At 37.4% G+C, this 18,134-nt stretch overlaps 1 protein-coding gene across 2 annotated transcripts in view; it reads right to left on the bottom strand.

The window, feature by feature from the left end:
• Positions 1–18,134, bottom strand: part of CDKL5 (cyclin dependent kinase like 5) — a 193,340-nt gene that overhangs the window by 85,324 nt on the left and 89,882 nt on the right. The window lies entirely within an intron of this gene.

The raw sequence follows: 18,134 nt of genomic DNA, 5'->3' as shown, positions 1-18,134 counted from the left end.
ACTCAGGGACACATTTTACTTAGGCTTCTATAGCAAAGAAAAGGTTCTACAATACTTGGTAGTTGCTGGTAACAGACTTCCCCTTCTAAGTCTCTGCCCTTAACTTTACTTTTCCTAACAAGCCTACTTCACCAGTCCTTCCCCTACTGATAGTCATTTCAAACCCAAAGAGAGACAAACATCTGCCACCAAATACCAATTTCTACCCCAACTCTTGCTTTTATTTTGTTCTCCTGAATAAAAGTGGGTTGTGAGCAAAAGCCCACTTTAAACAGAAACATTGCAAAAAAAAACTTTTTTTTTTTTGGTTGGAGAAGAAAATATGGGCTGGAAAGGAAATAAAAATGCTCAGAGCTAAGTACCCCGAGGTTAAATAACTCATGTCTAATTCTGGTCTATGAAATGAATAAAAAATCTTTTGGCAAAATAATATATAGATTCTTCAAAGTCAGTATGTTATATAGAAAGAAAGGTCTTCTGAATGGCTCAGGTCTGCTCTTTTGTACTCTAAGTGGGTATACTTTCAGATCTGTAGGAGCAAATCTTTTATTTAAAAAAAAATTTTTTTAATGTTTTATTTATTTTTGATACAGAGAGAGACAGAGCATGAGAGGGGAAGGGTCAGAGAGAGAAGGAGACACAGAACTGGAAGCAGGCTCCAGGATCTGCACTAGCTGTCAACACAGAGCCTGACGCGGGGCTCGAACCCACAAACGTGAGATCTGACCTGAGCTGAAGTCGGAGGTTTAACCAACTGAGCCACCCAGGCGCCCCAAGGAGCAAATCTTTTAATAAAAGATTGTCACTGCATCAAAACAAAGCCTTTAAGAATGTGTGCAATAGCAGACAGTAACCAACAAGGTACAAATCATTAACTTATTGAAAATAAACACTTTTAGGGGCGCCTGGGTGGCTCAGTGGGTTGAGCGTCCAGCTTCGGCTCAGGTCATGATCCCCCAGTTCATGGGTTCAAGCCCCACGTCAGGCTCTGTGCTGACAGCTAGCTCAGAGCCTGAAACCCGTCTTCAGAGTCTATGTCTCCCTCTCCCTCTCTGACCCTCCCCTGCTCACACTGTCTCTCTCTCTCTCAAAAATAAATAAAACATTTAAAAAAATTTTTTAATGAACACTTTTTACTTTAGGTCTTTACAAAAGCAGAGGAAAGCAGGAGGAAGAAAGAAAAGTAACCATTTTAATCTTTGCTCCATGACAAACCCTGAGTCATTCATAACCAGGTCTTGAAAAATGAAGCCTTTTGTTTCTCATCTGCCCCTTGAAATAAGAAGAAAACAATACCAACTTTCATATTTGTTATAGGAAAAAACTCCATTTGAAAGCGCTTTGGGTAATGCAGAAAAAAGATTAAGAGCATTCCATTTTTGTTGTTAATGGAGCATAAATAGAATTGTAGAGTATAGACAGCTTCTGGGATACCTTTCTTTGTACTCACACTTCCAGATACTTTCTGATATTGGAACTGTCTCATTATTGGGAAGTAATAACTGCAAAGTCAAAGTCATGTCGGGGGTGATCAGCTAGAATAAGATACAGGTAGTACCAGGTAACTATTCTAGGTATGCTACTCCCTCTTAACGCACTGATGTCATTTTCTTACCCCACTCCTTTTCAAAAGGCTCTAGCCAGCAACCTACAGATGGCAGAAAAAGAACAAGCCCTATCAGGAAACTCCGCTCCCAGCACAAGGAAAGACGAAGCCCTATACACGCTTTCAGGGACAAAGTAAAACTGCTCGCATCTCAGCGCAGAGTTCTTCCATGTCATGCTTCATCCTATACTGCACTCTACATGGAGACCCACAGGCATCTTTTCATTGCATCCTAAGTATTACCTTTGTCTGATTTTATAAAAGGTCTTACTTAGTTCAAATTTGTACATGATAGGACTACAAATTTAAATTTACAACAAACTTATTTACATCACCTTGAAGAAAGAAATGCATTAATTTCTGGCATTTCATAAATAGAATTCATTGTATAAAACAGTTATCCTTTCACCAATACCATGGAAATCCTCTCTCAACTCTCTCCCTCTTCTCCTCCACCCCTCTCACTCACTCACTACAGTGTATATATTTACTTAAAGAATGAAGCCTAAGAGATGGAAGTTTTCTACATAAAATCACCTCAGTGTTTGATGGAAACTTACATGCACTTAAGAGCAGAAGGTGCTGGAAAGAATTTAACATTTCACTTTTATTCAAACTGCTTATAAAAATAATGCAAACTAATTACAGAAAACATAAAATATAAAAGGCATAACCCTTGCTAGTATTTTGGTTTGCTTTCTTCCAGTAAATTTTTCTCCAAATTGAATAGTAATATTGTATATGGTGTTACATGTTGCTTTTATTTCACTTGATACTGCATGAGATACATTTTAACCTGTCATTGAATAATTTTTAAAGTCATCATTTATAATGTATGGTTATTTAACTGATCGGTCAATGAACATACTTCAACATCTGCCTCTTTTTTTTTAATAGAGTAAATTCTGCAAGTGATATAAACTGGGTCAGATGGCATGAACATTAAAGGCTCCTGACTCTGCCAAACTGATACCCAAAAATATATCATTTCACAGATCCTTTCAGCAGTATATAAGAACACCCATTCTACAACCATACAGGAAATACAGTCATTGAAAAAAAGTCTTTAACCTCAGTGAGGTCAGAGAAGTTTCCTTCGATTAAATTCAACCAACTGGTAAGTGAAAAACGGTCTACTAAAGTTAATATTTTTCTTGTTGATTCATGGATGTGAACCTGTTGCCAAATTTTGTTACAAATATTTTCCCCAGACTACTGTGATCATTGGATTATTTAGGGCTTGGTTGTTGTTGAAAATAACTTATTATTACATGGTCACATTTATTGATTTATGCCTTATGTCCACTACTTTTGTGTTCAAAGTCCTTACTTAGCCTGAGTATGGTTAATATTTATTCATAGTTATGTTTCAATATTCTAATGATTTTATTTCTTTCCTTAAGTTTTAATCTACCTATAATTTATTTTAATATATAACATAGTGAGGGAATCTATATTTAACATAATTCTAAATACTGAATCAATTTTCCCAATTTAGTTTAGTTCCCAACTAAAATACCCATGGATTTTTAGTTCTTTGTTGTATCCTAGCATTCTTACATAAATGCACCAGATTTTCTTTCAGAGCTTTCTAATATAGTCTGTACTATTGATCTGTTGATTCTTATATCAGAACCAATTTAAATTGCTGTGACCTGAAAGTGTTTTAAATTAATCTGGGATTATAGACCCTGGTTCTTCTTTAACCATTTTGTCACATTTATTTTTGAGAATAGGTTTTGGCTGTTGTATTTAATTTGTAATTATTCACACATGAGCTATTGTAATGTAATCTATCTCTTTACATATTTTATTAGCTTGAATCTTTACCACCAGTTGTTTTCTACTATGGTTTTCACAATTGTTTAGAGCTCAATTTCCATGAAGATTCTGCTCAGTGTGCATCTTTGAGTGGCTTTCTGAGGAAAGTAATGACATATGTCCAAGTCCTCACACACGAATGGGACCTTGGCAGGCACAGAATTCCTAGGAAGGCAACCTTACTTCTCCCCCATCTTTGGGGTCCCTATAAAATTGTAGGCACTGCAAAGCCCTGGAAAGTGCCATTCACATCATAGACATTGTAGGTTTTATGTTTATTAAAGCAACTTTCCAGCACATAGGAACAAAAAGTCTATAACAAAATCCATGTACTTCTTCTCCATATACTTTATTCTTCCAAGAAGAAGAATATTTAAGTCTGAGGACAATTTGATTTTTGTTTTAATACAGATAACTTTGTTTCTGCCTAGATCCTGTTAGAATTTTCCTTGGAATAAAAATTTTTAATTACCAAAATATGTCTAGAAGCGAGTGTCGGGGGGTGTTTTGAACTAATATTACGTGAAAATCAATAAACTTAGAAAAATTTTCTTCTAGCAACCTTAAATGTTGTTTCTACATCTATTTTCCTAATATTTTTTGACTAGAAACCTTGTAACTTTTAGCTTGGCTCTTTCATAACTGCCTTGTATGTTTTATTCACTACTGCATAGGTGCCTAGAATAGCAGGTACATAGTAGGTTCAATAATATTTCATGACTATTTCATGAGTAAATTAATCAGAACTGTTGCATCAACTTTGTTCTTTTAACTTTCTCCATTTTTCATTTATCATCTTATTTTAGCTGACTTTGACGTTGGCAGTTTTTGCCTTGTTTCAGCCTGTTCTCACCATAGAGGTCCTATCCTTCTGGCTCTCCTTTAGGAGTGTTCATGTGCTTGTTACAAAAAATCTTTTTTAGAACTATGTGTTGCTTCTAAATCTTCAGAGCAGTGTTCTCTTTATCTGCCCCTATCTTTTCATAAGGTACACCTCCCTGCTTCTTTTAAGTTGGAAGAGATTCAGTAGGCCTGGCATCTGGCAACCAAAAGGCTTGCTGGGTTTTTCAGCCACCCAAGCTTCAAAACGCCAACTGATGCACCAGAGCCCAATTTCAAAACCTGGGTTCCCAGCAAACATTCCTCTCATCGTGCTGGCTGCTGCGCTCTGAGGCTGGATCACTGCGCAGGGCTGTCAGAGTAAGCTGTTCGCTGGCCCCACACTTCCTAACACGCCCTGCTCCCTCTACACTCACCACACCTTGCGGTAGTCTGTGAATCCTACGATGCAACTTGCTGCCTCCAATCCCTCTCTGCTTCATGTCATACTGTAGTTGGGGTGCTTAGTTGCTGGAAATCTCTGGTAATAGAGGTGTTAAGGTAGACTAGTTGGGGGACAGAGAACTCCAGCTCCTCAGGGTCAAAAGACAGTTACCACCATTAGATGCTGCCTGTTTCCGGCTCCAGTGGGCATGGGTGCTGCCCAAAAGTAGCATGGGTCCTACAGCCTTTTGACAGTTTGCCCTATTCTGGTTCAGAAAGTAAATTAAGGAGCATGATGTTCAAGTCTGTGGTTTTCAATCCATCTCCTTGGACTCTGCCAACAATCAATTTTTAGTTTCTTAATTTACAGAAATTTTGAGTTTTTGGTTTTCTTTTTAATCTCTTCATGGGTATACAATGGAGAGGTAGGAGGAGATACACCAAGTTTTATTACCTGTACTACCACTACCCTGAGATGCTACACATCATATAGGTGTAGACAAAGAAGAAAAATATATGAAAAATGGCTCTGGAAGACTGTGTTTTAAATTCAATTTATTCACAAAAGCATGCCATTGCCCCCACAACGTCTGCAACAGAATGTCACCAGCTGTAGTCAGCATGATAGGCATAATTTGCTATTTGTTTCAGTATCTCACTTTGTTTAAACAAGGAGTTAGTTAAAAGCTGACATTTTGAACAACAAACTAAGGATGTGATAAAATATATAAGTAAGCTATTAATGGTGATTCCATACCTCACCCTTAATTTTGACTCAAAATTGCAATTATATTACTTTGGAATGCAAAAACATAGAGGTTCCTGAAATGTACTGCTAACGCCATGTGTGAACAAGCTATATCAAGGCATTTAACATTTACCAAAATAAATTTCCTCAGCTGAAAAAAATTTAGAAAGAGAATGAAAAATAAATTTTATGAGTAGTAAAAAACAGAAAAATATCCAGAGGGCCTATATTTCTTTCATCATTCCCAAGATCTCCACCCTACAAAAAGCATGCCTCAATCACTGAACCACCATCCTGAACACAGGATGCTAAGGTTCCCTAGTTATTGGTTTATGGCCAGAATCAACTGTTCCCTAAGATGTTGGCAAAATGTGGGGCACCTGGGCGGCTCAGTCAGTTGGGCATCCAACTTTGGCTTAGGTCATGATCTTGTGGTCTGTGGGTTTGAGCCCCACATTAGGCTCTGTGCTGACAGCTCAGAGCCTGGAGCCTGCTTCGGATTCTCTCTCTCTCTCTCTCTCTCTCTCTCTCTCTCTCTCTCTCAAAAACAAATAAAAACCTTAAAAAAAGATGTTGGCAAAGCATCTAATTGGTATTAATTATAAAATTTACTAAGTTTATAAAAATATAGTTATATAACTTAATTTAATTATGATCTAGAATACTGAATTCTCTAAATTGGTAATATACTTTATAAGGAAGTATCAGGAATCTTTTTTCCCCCCATTTTATTTATTTGAAAGAGGAGGGAGGGAGAACAGGGGAAAGGAGCAGAAAGAAGGGGGGAGTGAATATCTAGCAGACTCCATGCTTAGCGTGGAGTCATAGGTGGGGTTCAATCCCAGGACCCTGGGGTCATGACCTGAGCCTAAATCAAGAATCAGGCACTCAACCCACTGAGTCATCTAGGTGTCCCAGAAATCAATGTTTTCAATGTTTTGCTCTGTAATTTAAAATACCCAACATGCATTATAAAAGAGAACAAAAAAAATTGTGATTCCATTTTATTTACTATTCATGGATTCCAAAGGTTGTACTCTACAATTTATTTTGTAATTAATTACTCCCTGAGGAAGCCATTCCTTGGGAGAAATTATTTATTTCTTCATCCAAATAGCAAGAAATATAACTTGACACTTAAGTATTTTAAAATACTTCAGTTCACATTTTGTATGCAAATATCCCAAATGTCCTAAGTGCTTTTACACATTGAAATGCTCCTCCTTCAACAGAAGCAAAACCCTACAAACACAGACATTATTACTGTGTAGACCAATGTAGTACCTGAAAAAGCAAGCTTTATTTTAGACTATTTAAGTATTTTTGTGTCAGGCCCTGTGCTAAGTGCTTCCCATGTATTATTTAATTCTCATATGACACTCTGAAGAGGATCTTACCATCATGCTCACTTTATAAATGAGTATATAATGAGCTGTGGGGTGAGGGTCGAATATAGTTTGACACACAATGTTACATTAGTTTCAAGTGTACAAGATAGTGATTCAACACTGAGTTTTAATGAGGTTTTATATTGTACCCCAAGATCATACAGCTTAGAAGTAAAAGAGCTAAGGCTTTAAACACAAGAATTCTGATTCTGGAGGCCATTTCTCATCCATGGTCATGCTATACCACCTTTGCAAGCCATACATGTTAAGTTTTGGTGCTAAAAAGGATATATTCTGAAACATACATACCTCCACACTGGGGAGACATCATTATTTCTCCTCTGTGTTTTTCTTAAAACTACGTGCTATCACCAATAAAAATCTTCTAATAGTTTCCTAATATCTGCTATATTTTTATCTTTATTTTGACTCTTATTTCATAAAAACCTTCTAAAATAACAAATCATTAATTTTTACATTATGAGCAAAACTATAAAATAGGAGTAAACTCAAACACAGGATACATTCCATGGCAGGTAAATACAATGGAACTAACTTGTTTGCCAAATACCATAGAAACACAAATTATTAACCAGGATATACAATGAGAAAAACTAGACTGCTTTCCAAGTAATCTCTTTTCTTATGTTATTTATTACCTATAAACTACCATATTTTGCCAATATTAAAAGTTAGATCAATTACTAAATTGAAGTACTTCAGACCATATCATGAAGGAAAACAATCTATAGCAAAGAAGAGCATTTCAGTCAGTCAACTAAGAACAAGCTATCGGGCCCCCGCTTTATATGAGGTTTTATGTGACATCTTAGGTTTGACAGAAGTAAATAAAACGTCTCATATACACAGAAGTTTATATGTTGGTGTATAATAATGTATGGCAGTAAAGTAATATTTATGACAATAGTTTAAAAGTACAACAAATGTTGTATGATAGGCCGCAGGAGTTAGAAGTAGATTGATCATATAAATATACAGAAAACAGGTCAGATTTAAGTTGATAATACGTTGGTTTATTTGCTTCTGATCACTCTCCCTTGCTGAAATGTAAAACGTCATATATATGCCTCCATTCATTCCCATTCCTCCTCTCCCCAGAGGTAACTTCTATCCTGAAATTGCTATGTAGCACTCCCACGCATATTTTTATTTTTTTCTATTTTTTTTAAACATTTATTCATTTTTGAGAGACAGAGACAGAATGTGAGCAGAGGAGGGACAGAGAGAGAGGGAGACACAGAATCTGAAGCAGGATCCAGGCTCTGAGCTGTCAGCACAGAGCCCAACACAGGGCCTGAACCCACGAACCGTGAGATCATGACCTGAGCTGAGGCTGGACACTCAACCAACTTAACTACCTAGGGATCCCCAAGCATGTTTTTATTCTCACAAATGGATTTACCCATAAGCAATTTTACTGTTTTGAACATTGAAAGTCATATTAAGTGGCACGTTATTGTGAGCATCTTTTAACAATAGCTTTTTGTTTTTTAACACAACATTGTATTTCTGAGATTTAAACATAAACCTAGTTCAGTGGCTCTCAACTGGGGACAACTGTGCCCCTCACCTTGCCTGGGCATCTGGCAATGTCTAGAGACCCCTTTTGGGGTCACAATGGGGTAGGGTAGGAGGCCACTGGCACCTACTGGGGAGAGCCTGGGCTGCTGTGAACACCCTACAGCGTACAGACCAGCCCCCATGACACAGAGTGTCATTTGCTCTAGTGTATTCACTTTAACTGTTTTGTGGTGTTCCACTGTGAACCTCCCCCTTAAAAGAGAGACTAACCACTTTTAGAGGAGATCAAGTAAAGCTTTTAAAAAGAATGATATACTGTGAAAAAAAAATTTTAAGTGAAAATAAGATGATTAAAAGACTAATTCTTCAAAAACTAGTAATGAGATTACTTTTACTGTTATAATAACTTTTTTAATATGGCCCCATTTAAACATTATATAGTGAGATATACTAAAAAATGAATGGAAATACATTATTTACTTTTTTGTGAAAAATTCAGTGATGCTTTTTAATTGGCCAAAAACAATTTAGCAGTCACACAGAGTCTACACCAATAACTAGCTAAACTGCTACAAATGTTCACATTATGGATACGGTGACAGGAAATTTACTGCTGTAAATTCTAAGCTGTCCATGATTTGTGTGCTAAGAATACTTCACAGAAACGTTTACATTTTATAAAGCATTACAAGGAAAACTCTTAATGAATTTACTTCATGCCTAGCCTCTAAAAAGAAGACTGTCTCATGAAAATATTAATACATTATCAAGAACACAAGAGAGCAAGCAGCCAAAAAAGGAAGATGTGGGAAGTGGAATCTTAAGACTCACATAGAAAACAACTGCCTTCAAGCCAAGTCAGTAATAAAATTCCTCTGTAACAAAATCTAGTTTCTCATTTATTTCCATAAAAAAAATTATTTCCATCAAATCCCTTCTACCCCCCTCTGGGCTGGATATGCCCTTCATAAATCTTTATTGAGATATAAGAGAACAGTAAATGAAGCATAAAATATCGAGAAAGAATGCCTAACCACTCCCTCTTTTCCTGGTCCTGGCTCCTGTCCCCATAGCTCAGTGAACACATAAATATCTAGCTAGATATTTAGGGTCACTCTTGATAGCTCCCTTGTCTACAACCCCGAGTCCACCCAAGTGCTGATGGATTTTGCCTCCTAAATCATTTTCAAATCAGTCCACAGTTCTGCTCTACCTGACTCCCATTCCAATCCAAGCCCTTTGCGTTCCCACATGGAGTACTATCCAGCCTTCTAACCCTTCTATTATGTCTGCCACTGGGAAAGCCAGGTGACTATTTGAAAATGGAAATCTGTCTTCACACTCTACCATTCCCCTTAAAACTCTAGCAAAACTCCCTTGCCCTTAAAGACTATGTCAAAGTCCCTTCACATAGCCAGCAAGGCCCATCTGAGGACCATTCCAGGAATGCTCTCCAGCCTCCTCTCCCTAGGTCGCCCTTGCTTGGTGAGCGACGGCCGTCATCACCAAGACCTCCCCTACTACAGTTCCCTTTGTTCCTAAAAGCTTTGCCTCCCCTGCCCACTCAACCCTAAATTACCTCTCTCTCAGACCTTGGCACAATTCTTCACTTCCTCAGGGGAGCCTTCTCACAGCCTTGTGACTAAGTCTAAATCCCCATATGTTCTCTTAGCAAACATCTCTTCATAATTTTTATTAAAACAACACCTTCACATATCTTATGACCACTTGGATAAAAGTCTGACTCTACCACTGGACTGCAAGCATATGGGTGAAAAATAATGTATGACTGGTCCAAAAGTGTACTGAACAAGACAGGAAGATTCAGTGTAAATGTCTCACTGTACATACAGTATCACCAACTCAAAATTTACATCCTGCTAGCAACAAGTCATCCTTCTTTTTGGACATAATTTACTAATCCCACCATAGCCTAACAGAGAAATACCTTTTCCTAACATAATTTTTTTAAAAAAAGATATTCTTTGATATAGAAGGACTTTTTTCAAAGTTAATAAAACAAGAACACAGAATACAAAGAAACACATTTAGGTTTTTTTAAAGAACAGTATGTCCCTAGGAGACATATTAAGATAGAACTGTTTGTTTCTTTCTTTAAAAAGTTTCAAAAAATGAAGATAATGAAACATAAGACTCTTTAAGATCTCATGTGGCCCTCTCCAGAAGCCTTTTAGTAGGCAGGAATCTGAATAAGCTCCTAAAGTTTGTATCTTGATTAAAAACCTATTTTGCTATTTGCTACTCTAGTCTCCGACAAATCCTAAAAACGTGCTGCAGAGCTGATACTGCTTTCTTTCTGTTAAAAACCTCTTCTTTAGCATTACTATATAAAATGGTTGCAGTTACAAGGTTGCCCATATTTATTAAGTTATATAAGAAGACTTACTAAATTAAAAAATTAGTACTTATTGATTTCTCCACCTGAAAACCTAAAATTAAGATTGATATCCTTCTTTCACCATCACCTCTCCTCCATTCTAAGATAAAACTAGTGAGATTTCCTCTAGCCTGGAAAAACATAGTACAAAAACAGAGATGTCACATAACTACTAATATCTAACATTTGTGTGATATGAAGCATTCCCATGACAGAAATAGTCACAGATCTGAGAAATGGCCAACATGTTGCTTATGGCCCTGTTTAGAAATGTGGTCACCAAATCCTTAGTGGAAACATGCTACAAACATCTAGCCACTTTGTATTAGTGGTGCTTTGGCAAAATCAAAGAAAAGGGGTAAAGCCTGGGCCCATGTGGAACAGAAAGAAGGGAAGAGCCTCTAGAGGTGAGATTAAAAAAAACCATGAGCTTTGTGGAAGGAGCAAACCAGAGAGAGGCTCTCCTGTAAATGTAAGCCACATTCTTAATAAGGAGGCCACTGGAATTCCTACAATAAAGTCTTCAACTATTTTTATTCGAACATTAAAAAATGAACATATCCTGTAATAGTGTGAGACTTGGAGCCACCTAAATGGCCAACTTTTGGGTGCCATAAATATAAGAATAAGAACTGTAAAAGTCTACAAACATTTAGGTGATAAATACAAACAAATCCACATATCCAGAAAGACTTTGTAAGTACATCTAATAAGACCCAGTATGGCTGTTAGTGGATCAATCTCAACCTGGACATTGGATAATATCAAATGATGTAACCATGATGAACTACAGGAAACTAATTCTATAGAACTGGACACTTAAAATGGGTACATCTTGTTGTATGTAAGAAGGTACATGCTTATATGTAAAATATACCTCAATAAAGTTGATTTAAAACGAATTATTTAAAACTAATTCACCTCATAGTTATAGACCAATATGAATTTGCTACCCTATGTTAATATTATAGATTAGATAATAAAAATTCAAAAAATAAAATGCAGTTATTAAGTTGAAAAATTAGGCATCCAAAGAACAATTTTCACTAACCTGTATGGCAGAGCAAATAGCAACTCTTTTCAATAGAAAGGGAGAGACTTTCAAAACAATTTAGTTCCCTATTTGTAGATCATAGAAAATTTGAGATATACTTGATTTTCATATAATCCTTTCAGACATTATATACAGATGCTCTAAAATCACTTGGTCTACACCACACTCAGACTGTGGTTGTGTCTGCAAATGAAAGGTAATTTTAAAGAGTACATTGTAATGATGCCTGGTAGACAGCATTTCAGTTTAGTAATATTAACTATCATGTCCATACCACAACTGTTGTGCAACTGCGTTAGAATTTTATTTCATTTTGTCCTTATTTTATAACAATAAGTAGATAAAATGAGAAAATGAAAAACTCACTTTTGTGATCGAGACAGAGTATTAATTAGGCATGCCAAATGCAGGCAATCCACGTCCTCAATCAGATAATCATCGACTTAATCAGATAATCATTGATTTAAGCTGTGCTCAATAGTGAACAAAGAGTACAAAATTTAAATTTAACTTTGGAAATATATCCTCAAAGACTAGATCTAAGATGTGCCAAGAAATTATAGCTTTCTAATTTTCTGTAACTTTTAACCTTTCTTTACTAGCTCTGACCTTGATTTAATTTGCATTCTATGATACCTCAGTCTTTTCTGGTTTATAGTCTCTTTCAAGTAAATGCTCAGTTTCCTCCTCAGATTTTCTCCCTGTTTCTACCAAGATGGCAGATGGGTATGGAAGTGGGTGAGCTTACAGAATTTCATTGTGGTAAGGGAAGGGTTCTCAGACAAATACACTGAGCCCCTTGTACTGTCCCCTGAGACTCTGGTCTCCAGAACAAGGTTCCTTATAGCCCTGGACCCCAGACATTGGCCTGATACTGCTGTTGGACCCCATTAGGACTGTGGGCTCAGGTATGTGCTCTTGGCTTATAGCCCGGGTGTCTGGCCTGGTTGTTGAGCTCCTTGGTAGCTTTAATTGGTGGTACAGACATCCAGACTCCTCAATCTCATTTATACCCACAACCTACTATCAACTATAGTGTGGTCGGCTTGCCCCTCAACACAGCACTCCCCACTGACAGGTTCACTGGCTTTCCACCCAGCTCCCTGGAGTGTGTAGTAACTTGGAGATTCCTTAGAAACCAATCATAAGGTGAAGGAGACCCAGAAATCCTCTCTCCACCTAACCACCACATGCCATATTTTACTCTGCTCTTGCTGCTTCCATTGTGATGGGGCAACTCTGCAAGTTCCTCAATTCCAAGAGGGGAATGGGGCATAAGCTTACTTCACTTTTGGCTTTACCTAACTCAACCTACTGTCTCCCTAAATCCAGAATTTCAGTTCCTTGAGGTAATGGGGGCAGGGGGAGAAAGTCAAGACTTGACTGCCCTAACTCTGCCTGTTTTGCTCACATCCCTTTGGCACCTGGAAGTGGGCTGCCCATCATTTCTAAGTCTCACAGTAATTTCCCCTACACAGAGGCATTCACCCTTCTCTCTTACCTGGAACCAGGATAGAAGGAAAAGTCAGGAGAAAAAAACCAAGTTATTGACCAAAGATACATCACCAGGTATTCCAGAAATATTACCCCTGCTAAATAAATAAATATTTAGATACAGTGACAGGACCAAAAAAAGAAAGAAAAAGAAAGATTTAAAATGAAATGGACTGATGATCAACATAAAAAACTATGGTCCAAATGACAACAAAAATGAAGACAAACAGCTTGCTACAGATTCCTTTATTGAAGGAAGGCATAACTGTGCCTAACTTTCTCAGGGCCCATTTTTTCCAGGAAATTATGTAGATACTATTGAAATCAGCAGACTAAAGTTTTGCAGACATTGGTGGATAAACAATGTATAGAATGCTAACAACAGCAGCACTACTATAGAGGCAATTTGCTCACTGCTTCCTAAAAATGTTAACAAAAATCAGACCCATGAGTATATGCTCACATCTTCTGCTCAAGTTAGAAACAGTACTGCTAAAATGATTGTAAAACCACTGCTTAAGAATGTCTGATTCTTGAGGCGTCTGGGTGGCTCAGTTGGTTAAGCGTCCAACTTCAGCTTGGGTCATGATCTCACAGTTCATGGGTTTGAGCCCCACATCGGGCTCTATGACAGCTCAGAGCCTGAAGCCTGCTTCAGATTCTGTGTCTCCCTCTCTCACTCTGCCCCTCCCCTGCTCACACTTTGTCTCTGTCTCTCTCTCAAAAATAAACAAACATAAAACAACATAAAAATAAAATTAAAAAAGAATGTCTGATTCTAGGGGCCTTTGGCTGGCTCAGTCAGTAAGTAGAGCCTCTGACTCTTGATCTCAAGGTTGTGAGTTTGAGCCCCACGTTGGGTGTGGAGCCTACTTAAAATTAAAAATATATATCATAAAAAGAATGCCTCATTCTATTTTGCTTTTATTCATCAATAAGCTGATGAATCATACATGTATATATAAAACATAAAATCTATAATTCTTGATTTGGGGCCCTACTTTGACATTTTCCTATAAAGAAAAATGAGAGTACTGAAAACTGGTAAAGAAAGCCAAAACACCATGTTTTTTCTAATTCATGAGCAATATGCCTGGGTTTTAGGACAGAAACATGCTTAAAGACACTCCAAAGTCTGGGGTGCCTAGGTGGCTCAGTCGGTTAAGCATCAGGCTCTTGACATCAGCTCAGGTCATGATCTCTCATGGCTTGTGAGTTCAAGCCCTGCATTGGGCTCCATGCTGGAGGTGTGGAGAATGCTTGAGATTCTCTCTCTTCCCCACCCCCACTAATGTTCTTCTTATCTTTTAAAATAAATAAATAAACTTAAAAAAAAGGAAACGCCAAAGTTCAAAAGCAACAAAAATTATGTTCTGTATAACATCTTTAGGTTCCTAAGGCATAAGGTCCTTCAGTTTACTATAATGTTGCCAAAATGTGAAAGACTGATAGGGAGACAGCGAGAGAAACTTAGAACTTCTCTATTCAAACAAATAACTAGGATTATCTCTAGGGACCCTGTGATCATACATTCTGATAGATATGCTCACACATACGCAAAGATAGTACAACTAAAATCTGAAACAATTTCCAAGTCACCGCTTTTTGCTATAGCCATATACATGTAGAAAACTGAAAACTACATTCAACTTAAGTAGCAAGTGTTTCTTTTCTTAAAAACTTACCTTCCAAGTATCTAGTTAAGTTAGTTAAAACTTGTTTTATCTTTTATGCATTGTGGAGAAAACTAGAAAGCACCACATTCACATTCTCTTACCATGGGAAGAGGTGAGTATCAAGCATAAAACAACAGCCTAAATATTTTTGAAGGAACTAAATCTGCTTTGCCTTTATAGACAAGTGCTCAGCACTTTATCTTACACAGAACGGGTATGTAACAAAAATGTCCGCAGAAGTGAACGGAACCACCTTGTTGTACAGACATGGCACCCTCTACCACCATCACATAAGGAAGCTGGATGTGCTACTTTGAGTGCTAAAGCAAAAGAGGAGAGGACAAAAATCCCAAAAGTGACCATGCCTTTGAAATAACTGTGGAGACACCCTCTTACACTGTTGGTGGGAATGCAAACTGGTGTAGCCACTCTGGAAAACAGTGAGGAGGTTCCTCAAAAAACTATTGATAGAACTCCCCTATGACCCAGCAATAGCACTGCTAGGGGTTTACCCAAGGGATACAGAAGTGCTGATGCATAGGAGCACATGTACCCCAATGTTCATAGAGGCACTTTCTACAATAGCCAAATCATGGAAAGAGCCTAAATGTCCATCAACTGATGAATGGATCAAGAAGATGTGGTGTATATATAAACAATGGAGTACTACATGGCAATGAGGAAGAATGAAATATGGCCATTTGTAGCAAAGTGGATGGACCTTGAGGGTCTCATGCTAAGCGAAATAAGTCAGGCAGAGAAGGATAGATACCATATGTTTGCATTCATAGGTCTAACAGGAGAGACCTGGCAGGGGACCATGGGGAGAGGAAGGGGGAAAGAGAGCAGGGGAGAGTGAGGGACACAGATCAAGGGAGACTACTGAATACTGAAAACGAACCAAGGACTGAAGGGGGAGGGGGAGGGAGAGAGGGGGTGATTTGACAATAAACTATTAAAAAAAAGAAAGAACTATGGAAAAGAAGTCTCAAGCTGTTTACTTTTTCAAGAGAATTAGCCAAAACACACTATATAACCTGAAGAAAATTCTTGTGTGGCTAGTTATTTGATGCCAAGAATATCACTCAAGCATTCTGGCTGAAATCCTCTTCTAGTAATATTCTCCAAGACCTCAGTGAGGTCATCAGTTTGCACATAATAGATATTTCTTTTTTTTTTAATGTTTTATTTATTTTTGAGAGAGAGAGAGAGAGAGAGACACAGCATGAGCAGGGGAGAGTCAGAGAGAAAGGGAGACACAGAATCCAAAGATAAGCTCCAGGCTCTGAGCTAGCTGTCAGCACAGAGCCCAATGTGGGGCTTGAACCCACAAACCATGAGATCATGACCTAAGCCAAAGCTGTACGCTCAACTGACCGAGCCACCCAGGTGCCCCCATAATAGATATTTCAAACATACTCTGTCAATCACCAGATTGAGGAAAAGAAAGATGTATGACATACCATGCAGTCTGGCAGCTTTCCAAGGTTTCCAGTATAAAGTTTTAATTCCATGCTTCATCTCCTAACTTCAAAAAAAACCCCAAAACCAAAAACAAACAAAATGCCCCTGGCTCCTGTCACAGCTAATTATTTGCAATTTCTCAAGTGAACCTTCATAATACTTGCTTACACTCTGCCTCTAGCATTCATCCTTTTTCTCATTGATTCATTTATTCAATCAAGAGATATTTTCCAAGATCCTACCAGGTAATAGGTACTGTGCTAAGGAAAACAGGGCAATTCAATATTATAGTTATTTGGGTAAGGAAGTACCTGTGGAGGTAACTTTTTTTTTTTAGCTGCTACTTAAATCACAAGAAGCCAACCCTGCTAATTCTAGTCAATTCCTTTTTTTTTCCTCTAAAACTCTCCTTTGAGAAGCACTTCAAGATCCCCCAGCCTGTTTTGTGGTCCCTCGCACTAAAAGCTCTTAACCACAGCTGCACCGGAATCTGGGATATGCCATTCAACCTCACTTCTCACCTCAGACTGTAATTAAGATCCACAAGCCTTTGCATTCACATAACTCTATGCCCCTAGGACCTAGCAGAAAGACACTCCAGAAGGGTAGGCTAAATGAGTTAGGCACTTTAGCTGCTCTAAGTACTTCTTAAGGATCTTACAAGGATGATGAAGAAATGAAGCAATGGACACACAGAGAATAGAAATATGTAAATTTTAACTAAAAACATCACAGAAAATAAAGACTGAAATATTATCTTGTTAAAAAGACCAACCACCTGAATTTTGAAATGAATGACCTATTTGTTGCTTGACATTTTCAGTCCCTGACAGCCTATGAACTCTTTAAGGGCAGAGACCACATCTCCGTGGTCATGTGGTCAGAGATGAGGTCTCTGAGGCATGTCCTAAGCCTTCTCTCTATGGACTCACCACAATCATGCATCATGCCCTTTTTGTTCTTTATCCCAAACATCCAGCAAGACTCACCATGGCAGGTATTTTAACAAATGTATGCTTAATGAATTACTTCTAAGTTTTCTGTGACTTTTCTTGAGCTAGAACTAACAAAGATCCCTTTATATATCAACTAAGAATATATTTAAATGGCACTGATGATAAATCAATATGAATTTGAAAGATATTTGATTCAAGTAAGTCAGAGTGGTTATGTGCCTGTGGAAATTTAACCATCCAACAACATGAAAAATGCAAATTAATGAATTAAGAGAAATTACACATTATCCTCTAACAAAACATGGCAGAAATTTTATATTCAACACTGTGTTTATAAGGAAAAGAATAAGCTGTCAGATTATACTATGTGGTACACAGAATATGTATATGAATGAAACTTGATTCCATATTTAAACGAATGAGAAAATTTAAATTTTCACTGAAAAGGCAGGAAAATCTGACTACATTTTATTTATTTATTTATTTATTTATTTCTACAACTGTATTTATTATGACATAGGAATTATGGAGCAGTTCTTTTTTTTTTTTTTCCAAGAGGGTTTTATTTTTGGTTTTGGTGGGAAACTGTTATAATTTCTGTTCTCTACTTCAAGAATACACTTTATTTTGATTTTGTGAATTTTACCTTCCTGATTTCATTTACATCTTGCCCATGTTAAGATACTTTTGACATCCATTTCATTTAAAAATATTACTATACATT

The sequence above is a fragment of the Suricata suricatta genome, chromosome X (genome assembly GCF_006229205.1).
Source record: "Suricata suricatta isolate VVHF042 chromosome X, meerkat_22Aug2017_6uvM2_HiC, whole genome shotgun sequence".
NCBI classification, from domain to species: Eukaryota; Metazoa; Chordata; class Mammalia; order Carnivora; family Herpestidae; genus Suricata; species Suricata suricatta.
This window is presented reverse-complemented; position numbering and strand designations above follow the sequence as displayed.